Genomic DNA, 9,332 nt, shown 5'->3' with positions numbered 1-9,332 from the left:
GACATCAACAAGTTCACTTGTGTATAATGAGATAAACTCAAAAGTCTAATCAAATAAAATCAAATCAATATTTGGTGTTTATGTTCTTAATTTATACAAGTTTTTGATATGATTTTGATTTGTTGGGAATATAGGGAGTAGCGGATCATGGAAAATCGGTGAAAGTAGGAAGAGATACAGAAAAAGAAGGGAAAGGCTATTTTGAAGATCGAAGGCTTTCTTCTAAGATGGATCCTTATCTTGTTACCTCCATGATCGCTGAAACCACCATCCTCTAAGCTTTTTCTTTTGTTTTGCTTATATTATTTTGTTTCTTTAGTTTTCGGTTTGAGATTTTTTTATTGCAAATAATAATCACGGGATGTGATTGTGATGTTCTATAACCTTCGTTACAATTGTTTGCAACGGTGTCTTAGATTCTTTACTATTGTTGAAACTTATTGTACCGGATAAATTTCCGAAAAATTCTTTGGATAAATGTTTGGATTATGTAATCGTTGAATAACTTGAATTCGTCTCTATGATATTTTCTAGTGCATTCATATGTAAAAAATAAAGTCTGCTTGAATAAGAAATGGAGGTGTAAAGTATATTGCATGAAATGCACGAAACTAGACAAATGAGATTTCGTCCTACAATGAAACTTCAGGTGCAAAATCAGTTGTATATAAGATATATGGAGAAGTGAAGTAAATGTCGTGGCATTGGATAATAACTCATAACTAGTCCATTATTCCTCACTCTCGTTCTCGCTATGTTGTGTTGGTTCAGAAGATAATGATTGCTTGCAAAACAAGAAAAAATGATTCAAAACCCTAATTTGTTTCAAGCCTAATCCCAACGGTTGTGACTAAAATTCTCATCAAACCCGTGCTTACAAGGAACATTGCGTTTTTTTTATCCTTTTTTCTGTTTAGAGCAAACTCGGATAATCTAACCTAATAAAGCGGCTCTTAATTAACCGTAAGAAACCAGTACCGTTTAATCGGGTTATATGACTAATTCTTTCTAAGTATCATACTACAATATTCACTTGGAGTAATATTGGCTTAGCGAGATCTAATTAAGAAATAAAGGACATATCTTGTGGGCAGGTAACGTCAATAGACGTTCACGTAATTCATATAAAACTAGAACTAAATAAACTTCTTGATTGGTACACTTGCAACATATACCTATCTACATTATAGATACGTACACACACAGACACTCTTGAAATTGGTAAGTGTTTCAACTGAGTGATCAAAGCTTTCGGATTGATGAATAAGAAAAAACTGCTCCTTAAATAGAAGGATACTTAAACAAACACGAAGCAACAAAGCAACAAACTCCTAAAAACTAGCAATGACTAAGCACTTCAAGCACACGATTCGGTTACACTTATTGGCTTAAGCAACTACTCCTAGAAACTCGGAAATACTCATTTTTGCTTTGATCAAATCCTAACATTTCTTCCCCCAATCTGAATGCGGAGAAAGCATCACAGTTTGCTCTTTGATCTTCTGAAACTCCTGAACTCCCAGCATTCTTCTCAGCTTGAAAAATGTATCCAGCCTAAGAGGTTTTGTCATGATGTCTGCTATCTGATCTTGAGTTCCACAATAAACCAGACTAACTTCCTCTTCTTTCACAAGATCACTTAAAAAGTGAAATCTGACCTTGATATGCTTAGTTTTTCCATGTAGCACCAGATTCCTGGATAGTTTAATTGACGAACTGTTATCACAGAGGATAGTCACAAACTTCTCTTCAGCTTGGTTGAAACTGCTAAGTATCTTCTTCATCCAGACATTCAGTTGCACAAAAGGACGCAGCAACATACTCTGCCTCTGTTGTAGAAAGAGTAACGACCGGCTGGTTCTTTGAACGCCATGCCACAACTGCAGTACTCATAAGAAACACATACCCAGAAGTGCTTCTTCCACTGTCCATTTCACCTGCGAAGTCGTTGTTAGTGTATATTTCCATATTTCCTTCATCGCCACTAGAATACATCAGCCCCATCTGCAGAGTACCTTTTATGTACCTCAATACTCTCTTACCAGCTAAGAGATAAGCACCTTTCGGTTGCATCATGAAACGGCTCAAGAAACACACCACAAACATAGTATCGGGCCTGGTAGCTGACAAATACATTAAGCTACCAATCAGCTGCTTGTATAGCGATGAATGCATCTTCTCCCTCCATGTTCTTCGATAATCTTGTTCCAGGAAAAATTGGGTTAGTCACTGGATTACAGTCTTCCATTCCAAAGCGTGACAATATTTCAGCAACATATTACTTTTGGCATAAGAATATTCCATTCTTATTCTGCTCCACTTCCACTCGTAAGAAATAGCGCATACTTCCCCAATTCTGTCATTTCAAACTCCCTTTCCATCGAAGCTTAAAATTCTTCACACAAACTTGGATCATTCCCTGTGAAGATCAGATCATCTACATACAAGCTGATGATGAGTACTCTTCCTACAGGTTCATTTTTAATGAACAACGTTTGATCCACTTCGCACTTACTGAAACCTTTCTTTGTAAAATACTCTTCAATCTTGCTGTACCAAGCTCTTGGAGCTTGTTTGAGACCATAAAATGCTTTTTTAAGCTTGTACACTTTATGCTCCTCACCAGCTTTCACGTATCCCTCCGGTTGCTCTACAAAAACGGTTTCTTTAGTACCCCATGAAGGAATGCACTTTTAACATATAATTGATACACATTCACTTTCTTCTTGCCGCTTCTGCTAGCAACATTCTGATGGTGTCTCAATGATGGTGTCTCATCAAGTCATAGGTGCAAACACTTCATCATAGTCAACTCCATGTTTTTGTGAGTACCCTTTTGCAACAAGTCTGGCTTTGAACTTTTTAACTTCTCCTCTTTCATTTATCTTGGTCTTGTACACCCATTTAACTCTAATCTTTTTCAGACCCGCTGGTAACTCAACTAGCTCCCACGTTTCATTCTTATCAATTGACTCGATCTCAACATTTATCGCTTCTCTCCATTTCCTTTCTTCAGCAGCCTCCCAATATAATTGGATCATCTTGGGAGACAAACAGAGCCATATACAGTAATTCTTCTTATTCATCAGTGAGTTCTTCTCCAGAAATAAAGTCTTGTAAATAACTCGGTGGAGCTCTTTTTCTTGTCCCTTGTAGAGGTTGGTGATCTGTTGTGTCAATCACGTTTTCTATGTCTCCTATATCTGCTCATGTTGTAGGCTTTTCTGCTTCTTCAGTGTTGTTTTTACTATTCTCAGAGCTCTCTGCAATTGCTTCTTCCTCAATCACCAATACATCATTTGTTTCCTCATTGCAGCTTCTTTCCCAATTCCATCCTTGTTCTTGACGTCTCAGCTAACGACAGCCTTGTTTGCTACATCTTGTAGACTTTGGAGCCTTCACTTACACCTAGAAATATGCATTTCTGCCCTTTATCATCAAGCTTCACTCGTTTCTGATTTGGAACATGGGCATAGCTGATGCACCTGAACACCTTAAAATGATCAACACTCGGTTTGATGCCGGTCCAACACTTTTGAGGCGTCTTTTCCTTCACAGCTGTAGTAGGACATCTGTTCAAGATGTGAGTAGTCTAACTCGCAGCTTCTCCCCAAAACTTCTTAGGAGTACCCTTCTGAATAAGCATACATCTCACTATGTTCATGATGGTTCTGTTCTTTCTCTCTGCTACTCCATTTTTGTAGTGGTGTGAAGGCTGTAGAAACTTGTCTCTCGATCCCATTGGATGCACAGAAATCATCAAACTCTTTGGAGTTGAATTCTCCACCACGATCGCTTCTCAAACAGCCTATCTTCATTCTCGCTTCATTCTCAACCATCACCTTGAAGCTCTTAAGAATGTGAATGTTTCACTTTTCATAGACAAGAAATAGATCCAAGTTTTCCTGCTGAAGTCATCTATGAAACTGAGAATGTACCTCTTTTATCCAATTGTGTTAGGTTGAATAGGTCCGCGTTGATCCATGTGTATAAGCTGCAGTTTTTATGTCGCTCTCCAATTAGCCTGCTTAGGGAAAGTTTCTCTGTGTTGCTTGCCCTTTGCACACACTTCACAAACTTCATTAACTTTCTAAATTTTAGGCAGTCCTACCACCGTCTTCTTCTTCGGTAGGTTCTGCAGACTTTATTGATTGAGATGATCAAACCTTATGTGCCAAAGATTTGTCACATCATTGGATACTTGCAGGCACGACATTGCAGGTGTATCAGCTAATATAACAAACATTCGGTTGGTTGTCATGGTGGTTTGAATAATAAGACCCCATTTGTCATGGAACATCTTGCAGCTTCCATATTTGATCAGGATTGCCAGCTTTCTTTCTTGTAATTGACCAATACTCAGCAGATCTGTTGTTAAATCAGGGACGTAATACATATTTGGAATAATGTGACTTTTTCCTTTTAGGACCAGCTTGACACTTCCTTGACCCTCTACCCTCATCCGAAAATTGTTTCCCAGTTTAACGGTGTGCATGAACTTCTCCTCCAAATTTGTAAACCAGCTTCTGATTGCGTGGACATAGGGTTGTCGTTTTTACAAGATCATTGGTCCTGAAGTTTTAAATTTATAAAACCTCAGTGTCTGCAAGTGCACATATGTACGTTGTAAGACTTAGGGTGTCGATCCACAGGGAAGATATCTAATCTGCAATAACACCAAACTAGGAGAGTAAGAAAAGTCATAAACTCATGGGGATTTGTGGTTTTTGGTTAAGAATCATAAACTAAACTTAATCTAATATTTACGGGAAGTAAAATGCAATGCAAATGAGTTGTTAAAAGAATATCTCTAAGGTGTTCGACTCAAACTATAGACTCTAAACTCATAAGTGGCAATTTTGACTTCTCCGGTTTACTCTAATCGATGTCAAAGCATTTCCAATTAGCCTCCAGGCGATTTATCTTCATCTATTTCTGGGATCTGCATGGAACTGGAATAGACATGTGTATGATTAACCAACTCTCGCCATCTTAATCAACTAATCACTAAAATCTGATAATTAACTCTCGCTCTCATACCAGAAATAAGATCATGCATTAACTATTGAATTCATTTGCTCACATCTTCTCTACAGGTAGCTCTCGACTCCTGTAGCGACTATGTTCTTCTGAAGCTAGGTATGGATGATCTGATACAACACTCTCGTGGCTCTGATCGATCCTAGGCTCAGAAAATAGGTCATGAATCTACTCTCGTGCAATATGAACAACTTTGAAGAGATAAGATCCAGAATATGGTCTAGAAACTTAGAAATCCTAATCGAACATATGTGCCTATCGAAAACTCTTTGGCAACTTGACTCTCTGGGATAGATCTACATGATGCAAGGAATGATAAAAGACATGAAAGAATGCAAAAGATAAAATAAAAAAGCTAATTAGATAAAAAGGAGAAAGAACAATGAATCCAGGGAAGAATCCCCCTCTCCATTGCCTAACCCTAAAAAAACAAAGTTTGGTGGTCAAAATCTCATTACAGGAGCACACACCCGTTTAGGACTGCTAAGAAATGTATTTATAGGTCCTAAGGTCTTCCAAGTCTCATTTAGGGCTTCTCTGAAGAGGAATGGCGAAATGGGCTTTGATGTTGGGCCTTGTGGCTCGGATATGGTCCACCGGGGGTGAAAGTCTTTCGGGGCAGGCAAAACACTTGTTTGTCGCGGGTGAGAGTCTTCCAAGACTGGTGAATTTGGTCAAATTTTTCTCCATGTATCTTTTGATTGCACCATTGGATATTCCTGATGTAAAGTGCTATGAAAAGCTGGTTGTCTCCTCTTGAATGTCTTCAAATTTGAGCTGGATCAGATGGTGATAAAGTTTTCATTTGAGGCTGAAATTCTGACAGTCTGACTCTGAGATAAAAATGTGGATTTCTTCCATTTTGCCATATTTTTCCCTAAGTTTCCTTAAAAGAGCGTTGAAACTACAAATATAAAGAAATCATAATAAAGTTCCTAAAACTGATTAAAATCTTTGAAAAGACATTTGAAAGCAATGGAGAAAATGGATACAAATACAGTGTTATCAGCTTAGATCTCCCGTCATGTGGTTTGAACAATTCGAATCTAAAAACCACACCTGATCTCTCTGTGCTCCATTCTCTTCTACAAGCGCCATCAGAAGAATTTATTCTTTCTTGTTCAGCTCAGCATAGTTTGCATTGCTGTCCCAAGTAGGACATTCTGTTTGGTAATGTCCTAACTTGTGACACTTAAAGCACTCAATAGTGGATCTGTTGTTGTTTTTTACCTCGTCCTCGGCCTCCTCGGTAACCTCCTTTATAAGCTCCTCTAGAGATCTGATATGTTCATAATTTGCATCATTTAGGTTGCATAAATCATTCCAAATCATGTTTTATTTCATGTATTTTAGGTCCTTAGGGTTTGTTTTAGAACTTAGGAGATGCATTAGGTCCCAATGAGTCTTTGCATGTTTTGAGTGTCTATCAGGTGATTATGGAGCTGAAAAGATGAATCCAGGAGGTGGAATGGTGAGCAGAGCTTGAAAAAGTGGAAAACTTGAGTCTATGGAGGTTATCGGCCATTCTCGCTGGCCAGGAAGGTTTTACCGGCCATTTTCATGTACCGCGGGAAGCTTTACCGGCCATTTTCACGTACCGCGAATTAAGTATATCGGCCAAAATCTCCGGGTGCGAACGAGTCTCAGAAATCACCTGTCCGGGGAGCCTTCCGGTCCGATTCAGATGGCGGGTCCTTCATAGAAGTTGGAGAGCATTGAAGCACGGTCTCATAGCAATTGGAATCGTAGAATTCGGACGCGTGAGCAGAGAGATAAGCTCGTCGGAAGAAACCCCTGTCTCGCAGGTATTCCGGACCGAGCAGATCAGTTCTGAAGGATGCGAAGGACGGTGCACTTCCAGGCCGATTCAGCTTCCGGGTCCTTCATGAGAATCAGAGACATTTGAGTCTTCTTTCCAGAACGTCCAAGAGCATTCAATTCGGATCTATGAGCAGGAAGATACGGCCTCCGGAATGGACACATGTCTAGACGCCTCTCTCTGGTCCTTCACAAAAGTTGGAGATAAATGAGTCCTCTGTCTTCTGCAACCGAAATCATTCAATTCGGACAAGTATCACTTGGAGATAAATGAGTCCTCTGTCTTCTGCAACCAAAATCATTCAATTCGGACAAGTATCACAGGAGTTACACTCTCCGGAATGCGAAGTGATCTAAGCTGCTCTGATGCTGCGAGTTGAAATGTGCGGGTAAACTATCACTGGAAGAGGTCTGGAGCTCCCGAGCAAGAGAAATGCTAAGTCCACAATCGTGCGACTTAGGCATGCGAGTCATCCGTGCCTGGATCTATGCCGCACGATCACTCGGAATTCACTCCGACTTGAGCCTGCGACCTAAGTGCAATAGAGACCAACCCGCACAGTTTCTACATCCCCCAGAAACCGGCTCAGCCCTGCGAGTTGGAGAGGAAGGAGACCATGCCGCAGAAACACTCGCAATTTACTCCTAGATAGGCGTGCGGCTCCGACAAGGCGATTCAAGCCTCACAAGACAAGTCTTCATCTACTGCGACTTAGGTGTGCGGCCTGGGACATACTGAACCGACCCGCAGCTTTTCCCACTTTATCCATTAAAGCCGGGTCAGGACCCGGTTTGTTCCGGGCTGACCCGGTTCATTTTTAAGAAGGTATAAATCCTTTTTAGGGTTTTTTTGGGGGAGAACTAAGTTTTATTCCCTTTGTCTCTTGCCTCTTTTGTGAAAAAGACTCCATTAAGAAGAGAAATATCTATTTTTGAGTGTTTAATCAAGAGAGTTTTAAGAGATCTGGGTGTTTAAAGCTGTTTACTTTTGAATCTATCATCTCTATCTCCATTTCTCATCATTAATCATGCTAATCTTCTCAACTTGCAAAGGTTTAAGAGAGATTAGTATGATTAGTGAGTAATCCCATATTAAGGTCTTAGATATGTAGATTAGGGTGCTTAAGTGGTAGATTAGCGAGCTTAGGGGTTAGATCATGCATATTCCATTCTCTACAACTTGTTCTCTATGCTAGATCCATACAAATCATATGTGGTCTAGATTCTGGGCATTTCATGCACCAAAAGTGTTTGATGAAATGCCTGAACCAAAGTTGTTAGAGGTTTAAGTGTTATTCATCATGGGAATGATTGTTTATATGCTTAAATGACAGATTAAACTGATTCTTAATGCTTGTTAACTCATGTTTCACTGATGATGATTGGGTTTGAAACTGATTTAGCATAGGAGTTAATGCCTTCATGAGAGGATTAACTTAGTTAGAGATGTTTATGTTAAATGGCTTGCTTGATCATATGATTCATTAGCTCATTAGTTTATCACTGAAGGCACCCTAATCCACTATCATGTCTAAGACCTTTCTTATCATCATTCATACATTCTCATCATTTGTCATTGTTTAGTTCTTGTTTAAGCATTTCATTAATCCTTAATCCTGTTTAAGTTTGTAGTTGTCTCTAGATTAATCAAAACCCACTCTTGTTTGCTTGAATTAAGAACTTGATCATATAGCTTAGTGTCTAACACCACATCTGGATTGATAAACCTCTTTGTGCTACATTGACAAGGGGATTGATAGCCCTGAGACCCTTAAAAGTCCTATCTATCAATTGGCGCCGTTGCCAAATTGTGGTTTGATTAGCATTAAGCTCTGATCTGTTCTTGAGATCAAGTGCTTACTTTCTTGTTTTTACTGATTCCTTTCAATTTCTGTTTGTGATTTCAGGTATATGAACACCAGGTCTAGATCAAGAAGCTGCGGTCCTCCTTTTCCTCTAAACGACAACATCAACCTTTTGGTACCAAGGAGGAGAAGAGACAGACGTGGTAGACACATTGATCAGACTGAGATGGCAGAACAAGGAGATCACGTGGTAGATATAGAACAACCAGTTCAGGAGCAACAGGCTCAAGGTCAGGGAGCTGGTATTGGAATTGGTCAGGGGTTTCACCAAGGCAATGTTCAGCAGGAACAGGTGCACCACCAACAAGCCTATGTCCACCAGGGACAAGCTCAGGCTCATCAACAGAGGCATCAGGCCAATGTTCAACAAAGACACCAGGTGCACCACCAACCCCACCCTTTCCAACCACAACAAAGAAGATATGAGCAACCCCAAATCTATGTTGGCGAAAATGACAGGGCCAATGCTCATCAGTATGGAGCTGGTATTCAGGCACCACCTGTGCAGAACAACAACTTTGAAGTGAAAGCATCATTGCTGAATATGGTCCAGAACTCAAAGTTCCATGGGTTAGCAATGGAAGATCCCTTGGAACACTTGGACCAGTT

Source organism: Eutrema salsugineum, unplaced genomic scaffold (assembly GCF_000478725.1).
Source record: "Eutrema salsugineum unplaced genomic scaffold, Eutsalg1_0 scaffold_7, whole genome shotgun sequence".
NCBI lineage: Eukaryota > Viridiplantae > Streptophyta > Magnoliopsida > Brassicales > Brassicaceae > Eutrema > Eutrema salsugineum.
Note: the sequence above shows the minus strand (reverse complement) of the source record.